The 17,169-nt window shown below is 34.7% G+C and overlaps 1 protein-coding gene across 2 annotated transcripts in view; it reads right to left on the bottom strand.

Moving 5' to 3' along the window:
• The window catches only part of LOC101742079 (uncharacterized), a 28,526-nt gene extending 13,194 nt beyond the window's left edge, over positions 1-15,332 (bottom strand). Inside the window, exons 1-2 of one of the 2 annotated variants that reach the window (XM_062671558.1) lie at positions 14,905-15,332; positions 14,724-14,813 (exon numbers count right to left, since the gene is read on the bottom strand). The gene's annotated coding sequence lies outside the window, so the exon portion shown is untranslated. Of the gene's footprint in view, positions 1-14,723 lie in introns of both variants that reach the window. The other variant, XM_062671556.1, reaches the window with a different exon arrangement.
• Between the last annotated feature and the right edge of the window lie 1,837 nt (positions 15,333-17,169).

Raw genomic sequence — 17,169 nt, 5'->3', positions numbered from 1 at the left:
GGTTTCAAGTATAGTTACAACGGCTGCTCTACCCTTCAAACCGAAACGCATTACCGCTTCACGGCAGAAAATAAGCAGGGTGGTGGTACCCACCCGCGCGGACTCACAAGAGGTCCTACCGCCAGTAATTACGCAAATTATAATTTTGCGGGTTTCATTTTTATTACACGATGTTATTCCTTCAACGTGGAAGTCAATCGTAAACATTTATTGAGTGCGTTTTTCATTAGAAAAATTGATACCCGCCTGAGATTCGAAAACCGGTGCATCGATCAACACGAATGCATCGGACGTCTTATCCGCTTGCCCACGACGACGACTAATTTATGAAGTGACCATTATAATGTAAGAAAGTGACGTATTAAAGTATCTCAAATATTTTAATTAGCTTTATTACGCAGATGGAACTGTTGGAACGTGTTGGGGCGGGCAGTGCGTGTGGCGGCGTGCGGCGGTGTTCGACTAGCGTTGCGACTCACTGCGCGCCCTTTGACATCAAACCATGCGAGAAGTCATCCACTTATCGTGAACGCGATCTAATGCTCGGACATTTTTCCCGTTTTTCCCCATGTTTTCGCCTCGACGATCGTGTTTCGTGTGACATAATTGAATCACTGAGCCCGTTACGAGTCTGCTCTGAGATTGCTGCAAATTAATTCGGACAGACGTTAAATAAATACATTTGACAACGTCGTTTTTACTCTTGACTCGCGGATAAATTCGTTATTTCGCCTCTGTCAAAACAATTCGTACTTTTAGTTAACTACCTATGACTACAATGATTTTAATTTAAAAGTTATATAGATTAACAAAGTAAATGCTATCTATATTAGTCCATTGTAAATCTTTTTAGGGATCAAAAAATGTTCAAATTCTAATCAGGATCAAATGAATATTATTATGTTCATACCATAATAATGCATGATAAATAGTTCTTATAAACTATAATAATAACGGGGGACAAGTCATATACAATCATATGGCCCCAAAACTAGGATTCTCTGTATCATGGGAACCAGAGACTGATATACCTACCTATTTAAGTATATACATACAAGGGTATTAAACACAGAAAAATGTTTATCTCAGAAATCTTTGCGCTATGTGAACCCACGACATTGGGTCCTACAGTCAAGGGCGCTAATTATTTCACCAGCGAGTAAGTATCATTTTAAAAATAATTTAACTTGTTTAACAATCACAATAAAACATAACGTATCAAATTAAGATATTTTCACCGAAACTATTTTCAGTCCCCTTACACAATTTCATCAAACAAATCGGTTTTAAAATATGAAAAGAAAAGGCACGTTTCACGCCAAATGTAATGAAATTTGGAGTGAATATCAAAGCGGAGTCTGAGCTCGGCCCTTTCGTTTACGGATATCGTTTTTTTTTATACAAGCTCTGCGAATCTACGTGACATTTACGTTAACTTTATAATGTATTTTTTGTCTATGAAATCGAAATCAGTATTAATTATTATTGATTACACTGACAGAAATGTTGATGTTTTAAGCTTGATCTTTTTTCATCCAATAATATAATAATGTTTAAATTTTATGATGGCCTCGCTCATAGAAGTCGATCGATCTCGGTACATTTGTGTCGATATTTATCGAACTATAATCCTACGTGATGACATTCAACAGTAATAGACAGTTTATTGTGAACCAAATAATTCAACGGGATCTTTAAAGCTTAAATTCAACAAAGCAATTAATAAAAAAATAATCGATATCATTTATCGGGGAATTAAGAACCAGATTCCCATCAGACGCAAAAAATGCAGGTAATTTTCAAAGGAAACGCGATAAAATCGCACAAACTTTATTTTTATTATATAAACTTTATTTTAAAATGAATTACCTATAAATAGTTACACTTTTATTATTAAGTATTCGAACATTGTTGTGATTGAGTTTCGAGATTGCAATTTTAAAATATATGCTTTATTATTTAATACATTCACTGTTATAAATAACATTTAATAATGATAACAATATTGCGCTTATGTCAGTTGCAGTTTGTGGTCAACCAGTACTGTACTGGGTGCAGCGTGTTTTGCAACCGTTTTTGCGACATGTCACAACAGCGTAGCACTATGAATCTACTACAATAGAGCTGGGACACACTAGTTTAGTTTTATTATATTAAACGCGGTTTTTTTAGTTTGCTTGGTATTCTTCTATGTAACTGAATCTTTCGACTTAATTGGTATGTGCAAGGCTGATTTGTTTTTTTTTTTCAATTTTTCTATAGTCCGAGAGTGGTAAAGGAAAGCAATATTAGAGAAGAGGCTCAGGAAATGGGGCAAAAACATAAAATGATTGAAAGGTTAAAAAAACGATTAAAATATAAATATTTATATCAAACAAGTAAGGTTATAAAATATATGTTATGTATCGACGGTACAGAATTTTCTCAACTCTGCGACGGGTCAAACAGTAGTCAACCGGCGGGTGTCGACATGTTTTGCGTGGGTGACACGTGATATCGTAATTAGTGCGTGACCATCGGCGTACTGCACGCCGCCGCCCGTCACGTTCTCTAGCCAACGTGTTTACAATGTTGCAAACTACATTTTAACTGCCTACGCTTCGAATTTTATAGACATTATCAAGCAACAGAAACTTACATACTTATTACTAAACAAGACAAAAATACAAAAATACTATATGCTTGAACCTGAACACGGCACAAAGACCCTCTCGTAGGCTTTCAGATGCACAATCAATTCGCGGTAAATTATATAAAAAATACATTTCAAGCTTCAGCTGACAACGAGATGGTTTCTTTATTAGTTTTTCTGAAGGCGGCCGCGCTCCTTGGGTGTCGCGGGGGACGTGTGAAAAAAATCTCGTCGGGATTAAGATGCCGTTTATCGGCCTCCGAGGCGGACTTATTGCTATAATACAATCTGTGTTATGTCGCGCTTGGATTATCCGTATCAACGTGTTATGCGCGAAAACGAGCGATATTGCTGTGTATGTTACGAGTCTGTTAACGTTAAATTTTTTTTCTATATTGGCGTTCTCTTTTTAATACGCTTTTATTATTTTATGAAATTCCTTTCTATAATAAAACGAAGTATTTATTTGAAGAGAGTATAAGAGAGAGTATAAATCATTCTGATTCTATTTGAATTTGAAAAAGGAAATCCTTTGCAAATTGAAAACGCCATTATCGAGTCTAAGCAATTTGTACGCAGCTGGTGCTACGGCCCTCAGAGCTACGCGCTACGCGTTTGATAAGTGCGGTTACTCGCCGTAGCCGCCGTTCGCTTTCCATAGTACGATTAGTAGGTACTGTCAATATTAAACAAAAAACCTTTATAAAATTGTTTACAAAATCAGTTTTATTTCATTATCTGGCTTTTTTTCAAACAATAGGAATCTTAAGAATATGCTAATTGTCTTACATAACTAAGCTTTACATATCGTCATAATGCAACGACATTGCGTTTGACATTTACAGTTAGCTGTTGACTAGCAGAGGTTCATTTTATGATATACTTTACCTATGTTAATTATTTTTGGATGTTTCCTGTAGAACTACAAAAACATTGCTTTTCAATAATGTATTGACATCTGAAGTCCTTTGCCCACTAACTATATTCTTGAAATCTTACATAAAACCGTAGATGCATGGATTCTTTGCGAACAGCTGTGTCGTGGGGTGAAGATCTCGTAAATAAGTAAGATGTGGACGAGCATTTCGCTTCGTGAATTGAAATCAGCATCTCGATCCAACGTGAACTCTTCACAAACTGTTCAAAATAAGTTTGATGGGAAAATAGCATGCTTATAAACTAAACAAGAAATTTCATAAATGAGCTGTAGGATAATCTCGATAAGTTAACTTCTTGAAAAATTGCTTCTGATACATACAGGCGCAATTAAAAGTATTAAGATCACACTGTCAGCCGCCCATGCGATGTAGTAACCACTTAATAATTCATGTTTTTTGAGAGTCCAAATTCATGATTTAAGCAGTATTACAGCCGAGACGGGTGTTTGCTGAACGAACACCAAGTCTTAAAACGAAAAAAATTTTTGCAGAGTATTCGAGAATATGTCAAGTAGTCCTTCAAAGCGCAATGCGTCTAGTTCAAAAATAATGAAAATAGATTTTGTTAATTTCATTGAATGTTCAATGCCCATAAGGCTATTTAAAAGAAAACTAGTTGGTATTAGAAAACAAATTAATTGTTCCCATCAGTCAATTTATGTAACACTTCGTTTGTCATTTTATCGTTCTATACTAATTAATAGCAGACCTTAGCTTAATCCTTTCAGACTAATTAAATTAATATTAAATTTTCCTGGTCCCGAAGAACTTAAGTCTTTGTCCAATAAACGAATATTATGGCTTTCACCGAAATTATTCAATGACGCAGCCGAGGAACGTTTTAATTGAAATCGTTAGAAACAGCCTATGTTATCTTTGCTGATTAGAATTTTTCCAATTCCAGAAATCCTCACAACTCTACTTCTTTACAGAAAATGTTGATGTATGTATGTACATGTGCTTTAATAATAAATACTTTCTAATTCATAATGGTTTATCGACGTATTACGGATCACGTAAGTCTTGATTTCTTCTCCATTTTATTATTCAGATCACTCAAGTGTATAGCACAGTGCCCACACGACTCATGTCTCCCGTTTTTTCCCTCACTATTCTGATAGCCTTGAGAGGCCATTTTAGCTTCTCCTTGACGTGTTGGTGAGCTCACGGGGCTCAAACCGGAGTATCCCCCCCCTGTCGTCCTGCACTTACCTAACAATTGCGGATCCTGGTGCCAACGTTATCCTCAAAACACATTATCATACAGTCCCATAAGCACAAAAAGCGTTTTTATTTCTTCGACTTATAATTACACTATGGTCCTCGAACTTTATCAGACTGTTAACGTTTTAGTTCTACCGAAGGATGATGAATAGTACTTTTTGGCAGTATTTTTAAAACGGCCTTATAAACTTTGATAACTAATGACGGATAAGACAATGAATTTATTTTTGTCGAATGAACAATAGCTTTTAATTACTTCAGTATATTCTGTTTGTACCTTAAATGCTTCCTATTGGCTAGTTTTGGCGATATCAAATATATAGATAATAAAAATATTTAATTATTTTACAATGTAGTCTCAACTTTTGGGTTACATATAGCCATTATATGTTTTTATGTCACCATATTTTTCGTTTACATTCATTTGTCGTCGAATTCATTAAGAAACAATCCGAACATACGTGATTTTACATATTTTTTGTGTATCATTATACATATTGCATTAATATATTAGAACGGTTTAGGTACTCTAGCAACTTAATTTACTGTCCTCATTTTGAGTCCGAAATTCGTTTTAGATTGATACTAATCATTTCAATGTTGTGTAGTGTAGGTAATTACATGGTAGTTGCACGAAAAAGGGATATAACTGTGATCCGTTGAAAGCCAAGTACGGTTAATATTAGGATAGCATCTGTAAAACGACCAGATTGACTTAATGGAGTTTTCAAAGTTCCATGTCGAGAAAATTTTAGTTCACGAGTTCCACTAATGTTTGGGGAGGCTGCGCGACCGACGAGCGATTAGCGACAGCTGTCATGGCTCGCGAATACGTTATTTATCGTATACATGAACGAACAAATTCAGATAAATTATTTCGATTTATTTTAACATCCAAATAAAAAAAAACAATAAAAATCACAAATTGTTTTTGTTTAATACATAATTATTATGTGCATAAAGTTAGCTACGTTTTAATTCAGGTTGTACAAAAGGTTGTTTAGTTTTTTGGATTTTAAGAGCGCTATAGAAAAAAAATCGATTTTTTCGAATATTAATGTACACGAAATCAATAATTTCAAGCTTTGGTGACTGGTGACCGTTAACAAATACGAGCTCTTGTAATTATGGAAGGGAATATACAAAGCAAGAGACGGTTCCATAGATGTCTCACAATATTCTGTCTCAAAGATTTACGTACCGCAGCGCAGCATTGACTTTAATAAAAAATTACCTTACCGTCTTTCCAGATGGCGTTATTAGACAGAACCACTGATGTTGAAAAGCACGTAATTACATATATTTTGCATCAATGTATGCGCGTTAGATTCGTTTGTGCCTTATCGTGTTTTAGAACAAAAAAACACCAATCAATATTGAAACATTAGCTGATGTAAACAAGAATGTTATTACTACTTATTTAGACTATAATTACTAGTATTTTATCATATATGTATGAGAAACATGATATTTTTTTTAAATATTTTAAGTGTGTTGAAAAACTTACAAGGACTTCTGTGACAACATTGTGATAGTTTTATTTACATTTTCACATGTTAAAGACAATTTTTATATTCAAATATAGTTTAGAAAGCCCATCCAAATATTAGTGCATCACGTACATACCTGTCAGAATATTAGATCGGCGACATTAATCTGTAGGCCGCAGCGCACCCGTTTCACAGGCCGCACTTGTCCGTATGAATTCCTGTGCCCTCGTGTATTAGTGGTCTTCCCTCGCTTTACGTAAGCAAGCAATCAAAAAGCCTATTCTGGAGCAAAGTCGCGGTTTACCATCGTTTTCATAGCTATGTCCGGCCGTTGACTGACTTCCGGTTTTCCAACGTAGATTTTCGTTGTTCGGTAACTTTAATGGTAAAATAGCAAACAATGCCATAACAATGATTAAATCTTCTAAAAGTACGACGTCCTTAACAGCGTAAAATATATTTTAGTTTTATCATGTCAATAAAACATCGCCATTCTGACAAAAGTCCGGACTTATTATTACGACGGCTAAAAGGAAAGAATTTTGCAAACGGCCTTATAAAACGCGTAATGCCAATAAGGCCTCTTTGTTATTTTGTGGGGTCGAAACTTATTCATCCTGCAAATCCGTTCATGTATGAACCAAATCCCGCCCGGTCACCGCTGATTGCATTGTCATGTGTAGTGGACGTTTTTATTTTAGCAAAAATACGCTTTAAGACTCAGGCGGTAAATGCTATTATAAATAAACGGTGGCAAAGTTTACCGGAACCCACGTCGTATCGGTTTGTAAAACAAGCCAGCTAACGTGATTGGAATGTTTTATTCGACCCTTCGAACATATGAGACCGATATGATGTATGTTTTTCCTTTTGATGTGAAATTTATTGGCTTGTGTTATAAGTGACAAGTTTAATTAATAAATCCATGATTAATAAATAAATTAAAAATTGATACAAATTAAATGGGTTTAATATAATTTTGTTTTCTTCGAAAAAAAAAAAACTTTATTTGTATTTTCTACTTTCTAGAGAAAAAAAGGTTTTATTTCTTGCTCCGTTACTATAATTTTTTAAGGTTAAAAAACAGATCACACTGACGTAAGAAAACTCGAGCAAAACGCTATCATTATTATGATAAGATTTTGATATAACATCCGATATCATTGTATGATAAATACATATATAAAACGTAGCACATTGTCGCTTATTGTAAAACTTGTGCAATATCTAAGTTCTATGAGAAGTTCTCGTCACGCACTCGACAGCATCCCCAGATGTTGCTTCTTCGTAGATGACAACAAGAAAAATGTCTTTTTTCAACCAAAAAATTAGTATTTTCGCTATTACTGAACTTTCTTCTTTTTAAATTATAAACTAGGTATTATGAAAATTTTCCTCTCAAACTTTAAATACGGCGTGATTTCATACCAGCAACATTTCAATTTTATTTAGATATAAGGATACACAGCTAACAGAGACGTATTTTGATTTAAACTTTTAAATTAAACATTTTCTATTCGAATAATAGAAACTAGTTTGTAAAAATGCATTAAACTATTAATATAATTTTTTTAGTCCACGTAAGTCATCTGCTGGACTTAGGCCTAATGGTAATAATAATATAATTTAATCAAATTTATTACACAATTAAATTACTGAATAGTACGCGACTATGATGAATATGATTTACATACGCCTTAAAGGAAAAATGTTGTAATTTATTAGTATAAAGACGCAATGATGGTTACCAGCATTTTTCGGTTTTAAAAAAAGAATGAGTTAATAATATTCTCGTTCGCTAATACATAAAAGTAATTTAATATTCGTCAATTAAGTTACGATAACAACAACGTTATCGCAGAGGTCAATAAATGATCAAATTGAGCAAATTGCGTATAGGTATGGGGCATAAATCGGGCCGCTGTCATGCCGGCTTAATGTCGGTTAAGCCGACGCTGATAATGGGGTTAACACGTCTGCGAGACTTAAAACTGTACTCCATCCACCTCGGTCACGACTATTTTTAACAATGACTTTTATTTATTGTTTGAACTACTAACAAATAACTTATTACATAATAAATATTGTTATTATTTAAAAATAAAAATATCATATTGTATGCTATTTTTTATTACACGCGTAGACTAGAACAAGACCATATATATTATTTATTTCTGTGAGTCAACATGAAAACTTTGATATTTTCATGAATAGAGAGAAAAACCGTTTAAGGTCTTTTTAAAAAACAGTAACACAGAGTTTCTCGCTGCTCTCACAGGAAAGGAAGATTTAAAACGTATTTATGGTATTAATTCGTACAAATTGCGTTTGTACGTTAGAACGCAGAGTCTCGCGCGGTGCTACACGCTAATCCCCCGATCCGGAAAGCCGTACATTTCACGCCTCTTTATTACATTAATTTAAATGTTTGCGTCGCAGATTCCCGCTGATCCTCTCCCTATAACACAGCATAAATAAAACAGAATAGATATTTTGTTGAACAGTTTCATTCTCATCGGCGCATAAACCGTTGGTTTTCTGCCCGCGAACTGTAAGCGGTTTTTGTTCGTGAAATGTGAATTATTACGGTAGTACCTAATTAATATTATACATAAGGTAACATTTGAGCGACTTCTCTGAGCATGTGTTTTTTAATACAATAACGTCTCACAATATGAAATAAGGTAACGAATTTCATTTTTTTTTTGTTTCCTCAATTTCCGACATTCAATCAGAAACAAAGATGTTTTCTGAATCGTGAAATTATTGTCATATAATCCGATAAACGTAGAACGCTTTTGAAAATTGTGTTATCGAGCTATAAAGCGTTCACAAGTCGCCGCTTTACGAGAATCGGCGTCGAGGGCAAGCAAACATAAAAATTCTCTATCGGGACTAATAGGAGCGAAACAAATAAAAGGATACGTAAACAGAAGCGTCAGATAAATTCCGGGGCTAGAGTACGCGTAAATCCGCACGATTTGTATCTGTGACAGGGGGTGCGGGCGCTCTCTCTACGGCTGTTCTGCAATCGACCTCGAGCTCATTCTAACAATTAATTTTTAAGATAAAACGTTTTACAACCATGATTTTTTTAAATTACATTATTAAAAAAGTAAAGTTTAATACTCGTGACTTATTGTTCGTTAGATTTAGGTAAAATTGTAACTGTTGCTTAATCTCGCTCAAAACACAACATACATAGTAACATTTACACAGCATAAATTGAGAAACTTTTATTTTTCAGATTCCACACCCGAAATTCTCTTGGAATTTGAAATATCGTTTCAAATATGGCAGCAACACAGCGCAGGTCACGTCTATGCAAATGATATTAAATTAGAACCGCTTTACAACAACTGTGGCGTCGCGGCCCGTGTAAAGAGATGCAATTACACCAATTAAATTGAAATTTTAGAGCACTAATTACACTCAACGTGTTTTATGAGCGCAGCCCTAATCCCTACCGTGGTGGAGTGATTGCTGTATGTATAGAACGAAACTGTAACCCTTTACTGATTTATGATTTCTTTGCATATTAGTATAATACAGAGCTTACATTGTGCAATGACGTACTTTCATAGATTTCAACATTAGAGGCATACAGTCGGATTTACTGCAAAAATCGATTGAAATATAGTTTTTTGAATTTTTCTGCGGGTCTCGCTCGACCTATAATTACACTATTATTTGAAATTCATTTATTTAAAGAAATCATATGATAAAAGGTAAGGACAGACATCTGTAAAATACGTTCATTGGAGAACATTTATCCTTATTTTTTCTTAAGCGAAAATCATTCATTAACTATATAATGAAATTACAATGAATGTAATATATTATAAAATTCTAACAGATTGTTACATTATCACATGCTTAACTAACCAATTTGTGTATTACGTGAGTAATACAATATTATATAGTCGGATGTATGTAACTCGCACGTAGCAAAGCATCAATAGTGCGGTTTGAATCCGCTAAGCCGGGCCTAGCCCGCACCTGCGGCCGCAGCGCTAAGCCCGCAACTTAACACCCCTCACACAGCTCCTCGCGTTTCACTTAAAAGTATCATAAAAATGTATCTGTGAAATATGTAGTAGTTTGTTTATTTTAGAAAAAAAAAACATCAATTTGAACATTTTCGAATCAAACGAAATAGAAAGTAAACGTAAAACGCTGTTATTTTATACGGAATTTTTAAATAGATTGTTTCGGAAATTATCTGTAGAACTTCTTAGTATCTAAAAAACTTAAAATCAAAAGTGACAAAAATTATCTTTTAACTTCTTTTTATGACCCCCAAAAAATATAATTACTTTTGTAAGACAAAGCCGTCCCCCTCCAACTCATCGTGACAAAGTATAAACCTGGCAATTTAAAGTCCAAATAAGCATCCAGAAGCGAGTTTTTTTGTAAAGGAGTCTCGTAGCAAACTACGTTAAAATGATTTAATTCCCCCCTGATAGCGTTACGAGCTGTTCTATTATTGAGATCGCCGGCCCCGGCCCGCCGGTCTAATAAACGCTTATCAACGCCCTCATTATCACACCCTTAACATCGCTTTAATGTCTTGCTCTTGAACAAAACATATTTAATCACATTTTTTCCCCGAGCTCGGGAACTTTTTGAGATTTCATAATTCGAGGCGCCGGAAAATGGAGGAGTTTAGCGCAACGCTACTCCGCTCGGGGGTGTCCTGATTGTCGAGATATTAACTTGTTAACGTTTCACAATCTTCAATTATAATGTCACGTTTAATTATTAAAACTATCATAATTAACACCCGAAAAATATAATATAGTTTAAAGGAGTATTCATTTATTAAATAAAAATGAAGATTCTATGGCGCGGCTATTCATTTTGACGGACACAATAAATGTATGGATGTAGTGTTTGCTAACATTTTGATATACGTAGTTACACTAGCACCCCGCTGCTTGAAGCTCCACGGAGGCCATCTCGCAACCGAAATCACCAAGCTCGCTGATCTTTTAAGTCCCACTTTACTGCTGGTGCGTATCACTAAATTATAATATAACATGTCGTAAATTTCCGAAACTATCTTGAAATGACGTTGCTTAAATTCCTATAAGGACGTTCATTTTAATACGTTTACGTTAAAATATATAAATTTTTATAAGAATTTAAATAGACAAGTAACAGTACATGATTGTTTCTTTCGTAATTGCCACATAGTGAACACTTTATGCTTTTGTTCTTTTTTTTGTTTTTTTCATCACTTGACAGTGTAAATTAGAGTATCCCAGGTGCAAGCGCCAACTGAGATTTGTCGAGAATTTTTCGAACATATCTCTCCCCCATATTTAAACACAGAATCGAGATCCTACAAGCAAACAGTATCGCTGCCGACATAAAAAATAAAAAAGGGTGTCGGCAAAGTAGCTACGCGTTACCCGTAATATCAAAATCAACGAAAGAAGAGAATTGAATATTAAATGAAATAATTTATGCCATATTTATCATTTTGCAAATGAACAGGCTCACCTTAATGAAAACTCCGTAACCAGTTTTCTATTTTGCTTAGAATTGCATTAAAAAAGTAGAAGTTTTAACGAATGTCTTAATTTGGAAATCTTTCATACTTGTGACAAAGCTTAAGGAGATAAATTTTAACTATGTAGGTAGTTTATATTTACCTACATCTTGTCAGTTACAATACGCAGTTGAATTTATTAAACATAAGTTTTGTCCATAAATAAGAAGAAAAACAATATTAAAATTGACGTGATTTTACAATTTTAAAATGTTCGAAAAAGTATAGAAGGGGAGAGACTAGTAACATCTTGTTTGCGGCAAGGCTGCGTGCACATTAGCCGACCGCGGGTGCTCATAAATCACCTGGGATCATGTGGCTATCTGACGCAGCCCGCGTCAACTGATATGTCACGTCTGCCTGCGACGGAATGTGGATGCACCAGCTAGTTGTTAAAATTACGATGAAACATAGAACTTTGGGAATATCGTTGCTATTGAATTTTTATTAACTCTATCGTAATTTTCTTAAATACAGCCGTTCATTAAATATATCAAGATGCTAAAACAAATCAACTTTTTTGTATACTCCAATTTTTTATTTATTGAAACAATAATCAAAGTATGATAAATTGACTTTACGATTATGAAATAAATATATTAGAGATGTTGCTTTCTTTTCTTACTATTTATCTTTTCTATTCCATGTAAGTTGTTATTTTTTAACGTATCATAGAAGTTACAATAGTATTTGTATTTTGTATTTGTACAATTGTATTGTAGCCCATTTGATGTTTAGTAGTAGTAACCAATAAACCATAAACCTCAGAATTTCAAATAATACTACATGAAATACCTCTCGGACGGGCTTTGTACATAATCTTCGCGATGAAAGACTTTCAAAGTGTGAATGTGAATGGGAAAACTATGTTAGGAGGTTTTGCTTCTGCGAATGGATGGGGAAGTTATAGTTATAGTCGTGGTTGCGTATTTGATACGGACGTGTTGATAAATTGCCAGCTATGATATAATGTGATCCTTCGGTCAATGGTCTTACGCAATAAAACTAATGCCATAAAATTTTCACGGTAATCAAAACAAACGATGGCCTGTTGTGATGCAAAGGCATTGCCTTTATTTACGTATTCCATTACGAATCGCATAAAAAATATCGGGCAGGTACAAGTGGCGAGCGCGGCAAGGGGGGATCTTCGTTAAGGTTTAATTAAATCGTCCTCAGCGGCCTCTCGCGCTTTAATTCCACCGTTATTAACGCTGTTAAAAAGTGAGACCTGCAAAACTATAGAGTTGAATTTCGAAACATTATTTTAATTATTATTTTTACCAGTTTAGTTTTGTATCACATTCGTTTTTCTTATCGTAAGATAGAGTTATCTAGCAATTTCGGGAATACATACATCTAAATTATGGTTTATATAGGTAGTAACAATCATATCAAAAATAAACCGGTATAAATCACATCTGTCCTAGTTTGTGATCGCCTGGTCCAAAACTAGGACTCCCTGTAATATGAAGACATACTTATCTACGTTTAAATATTCGATAAATAGATATTAAAAACTCAGACCAAGAGTAAACAAATGCCTTTATTCTTGCTGCCCGATGCATCGAAACCACGTCTCAGGCCCATCAGTCAGAAAAGTTAACTACAGCGTCACAGTCTGTTTCCGTGTAAATGACTCGCACACACGGACATGGCAATATTATATGGAAAGCCTAAATATGTCATTACGTAAGGCATTTTAAGCGTCCCAAAATCTCAGTATGGAAATACAAATACAAATACAAATATTTACTAACAATCACGCCACGTTAAGTGGTCCCGTGCTAAGTTCGTAAAGAACTTGTGTTACAAGTACCAGATACCGGAAATAAATATAATATTTTTATTATACACATACATATATTTAATATACACCCATAACCCTGGAAAGACATTTATATTTATCATACAAATATCTTCCCTTGGCGGGATTCGAACCCGCGACCCCCTTGTGTAGTGACCATGTCACTTACCACTACACCAGACGGCCGTTAAAATGAACAATTTTCACGGTCTGATCGAACGAGACAAAATAATTAAACGTCAGTCCATTCTTCCCGTGTTCCCTACAAACAGACAAGTGGTCGCGAGGTTTCCGCAGAGCATCACCCGAGATAAGACGATGTTCACCTCCATAGCCTTAATCCCCCTCGGCCCTACAACAGGCCTTCACAAAACTGTTTGGATTTTAATATTACCTTGAGTGTTGTTCTAAAGACGTCCCTATCCAAGTGCTAATTTGTTTCAACTTAAAGCGATTGAGACATTTTATTGCAAATGTTATTCTTGTTTCGTGAGCCAGTAATGAAAATGAAGAAGTCACATTTGTTTTTATGTCGTTTTCACAATAATTATCGAAATATGATCATAATCACTGACGTCTCCAGATTTAAATTCATTTTACGGATTTCGTTTTTTCCTTTCTTGCCTCGTTATTGAGATTTAACTTTCCAAAAAAAATACACCGCACATTATCAGCTACTAACTAGAGAAAAAAAAATTACGAATATGAGTAACATGAAGACAAAAGTTAGGGAATTTTTCGGATACGAGTGGTTCCGATATGGTTTTACTTAATACGACTAAGAGAAAACACAATGGACCCGTGCCAGTGAAGACCTTTTTTTATTATTTTTTTTTTGTATGTTACCTAGTAAAGAATAAAAAAAGTATAAGTATAAATTAAAAGTAAGTTGAAAATTATCATTTATAAAATATTGTCGTATAATAAGAGATCAAAACGTTATTTTCTTTAAAATAAGTAACATTTTCTACTTGTAAGAGTCAACGACCCTATATTTTTTTTCTAAGTGGATGACGGTATGTAGCGTTTTTATCATAAAAGAACTGGGATGGGGGATAGAAAGACACCATGCACTAACCTGTTCAGCGTTTTTCCTTGTAGAACTTGAGCTTCCGTTTCTGTCGGCGGCCGCTCTTTTTCATAACTCGACAATTCTCAAAGATGGTGACTGTGAAGCACAATGCAGTTGATGATTATACCTATAACTCGCGTTTAGACATGCTAGACTACATACTTATTTTGCGAATATATTGATTTACTTTAGTCAGTCATACGTTTTCAGGTTTTCTTTTGGTGGTAATGTTTTTTTTTAAAGTTTTATGTCCTTGTAACTAAGACCTTTATTTAGGTCAAGTCTTATTTTAATTTTAATGAAAACTATTTTATATGAAAATGGTATTATGAAATGAAATGAAGTTGAGGTTGATTTAATGAGATGATATGGGATGAAATATAATCATTAATCTCAGTAAAAAGGTGGTCTTTTGACTTTGACGTTGGCTGAGACTTTTTCTGGAGGATCCCGAGAAGTTACATTCAGCGGCTTTGTTTAAATTTTCCACATTTGTGCACTTTCACAGATACTAAACAGTTAATAAACCACCGTTATTATACATTTAAACTTGAAAAACACTAAATAAACAAAATAAAACAAATCACACAACTTCACTCCTCGCTTTCCCGCCAAAAAGAAGCGGTAATTTTTTTTAAAGGGCTTTTATGATGACCTGGTAACTAAGACCTTTAGGTCAAGCCTTATTTTAATTTATATTCTTATTTTTATGAAAAATTATAATATGAAGTGAAATGAAATGAAGTTAATTAATATGAAACATGACATGAAATGAAGTGAAATGAAATGAAAGGTGATGAGATGAGATGAGATGATATGGGATGAAATATAATCTCAGTAAAATCCACAATTTTTTTACATTAACGTTATAGTTTCTTGCTGTGACAGGATTAATTAATTATGAAATAAATTAAAGATGAAAAATAATATTTGAATCATCGGTCCGAATTTAGCCTAAATTTCGTATTAATCAATAACGAGTTGTGAATGTAAATGTATCTAAGTGATTATAACCTAAAAAAGTTTTCTAAATCTCTCAAAGCGGCTAAAAAGAAAACTGAGATTTTTCTTGTAATGTAAATTCACACTTTCTGTATTTTAGGAGCTTCGGATGTCTCCTCTTTGTATCAGAGAAGAAACTCGGGGTATCTTCGTTTTAACAATTTCGAGATAAACGTTCATCTTGCATAATTCAAAACGTGGTCAAATTGTATTTGCATCGAAAGCGCAATTCATTCAACTTAGTATTCCAAGAGTTAAAATATTTGGCTTCCTTCGACTTTAAGAGAGTTGGTGTATTTTATGTATATAGCTATGAAACATTTCATTGAACGTTTTTGTATTCTGTAATTTCTTGTATATGAGTCGACTATTATCAAAGCCGGCAATGTGACTTTTGGACAATTATTGGTAAATCAGAAAAACGAATTATTGACTTTGTATTCCATTGGCAGTCACAAAACTCTTCTAAACAACATCTTAGATAAATAACAGGTTAAGTATTAACCTTTATTTAATGCGGGTTTTGAACCGTATTCTTTGAAGGAGACGATTATATTCAAATCAATCTGTATTGACATATCAATAACATTTTTTTGTCCAAATGCACAGATTGCCACCTTTGATAATAGACGACTCATATTCAGATCATCAATCCCGTTAATCTCGAATGCTTAGCAACTACCACAACCTCTAAATGAGACATAGGAGAATCATAATCGAGAAGGACTTTATCTCAGGAAGGGCCCAGCCTGGGCGACTTGCTAACATCTTCCCTAGCAAGAGCAGTACTTTCCTGAATTTACCACCGGATCGGAATCGTGACCCACTAGGAAGATAATTTTTTTATTACCCTTACAGACATACTGTTTATCGTTTAGTCGTCTGAATCGGGCATCTAGTTTGCGGCGGCCAGGATAAGGGAGTTATCGTGTCGCACCGCTCTTTACAAGAAGCATTCCTGAACTGTCTTCAGATACTTATGGATTGAATCTAATTCTTCGTCGTGAAGATTGTCTATATTCACACACGTACCACTGTGCTCCGACGGCTACCCTGCAAAAACCGGATCGAACATTTTGTATGAGTGTTTAGGTAAGTGCGTGCCGCGTGAGCGAACACTACACTTACATAAGTCATGACCGGATATATGGAAGTTTTGTAGAATATCAACTTATTGCGAAGGGACAATTTACTTCGCTTGCTATGGGATAGTCTTCCGAGTAAGAACGCAGCTTGATTGGGAACTTTTTTTTATTACCCTTGTAGGCAGACGAGCACACGGCCCACCTGATGGTGAGTGGTTACCGTCGTCCATGGACTTCAGCAATGCCAAGGGTAGAGCCAAGCTGCTGCCTATCGCTTAATACTCTCCACAAGCCTCGTTTGAAGAAGGACATGTCATAGCGCTCGGGAAACACCGTGGAGGGGAACTCATTGCATAGCCGGATGA

The sequence above is a fragment of the Bombyx mori genome, chromosome 1 (genome assembly GCF_030269925.1).
Source record: "Bombyx mori chromosome 1, ASM3026992v2".
Lineage (NCBI taxonomy): Eukaryota > Metazoa > Arthropoda > Insecta > Lepidoptera > Bombycidae > Bombyx > Bombyx mori.
Note: the sequence above shows the minus strand (reverse complement) of the source record. Positions and strands in the feature narration are given on the sequence as shown.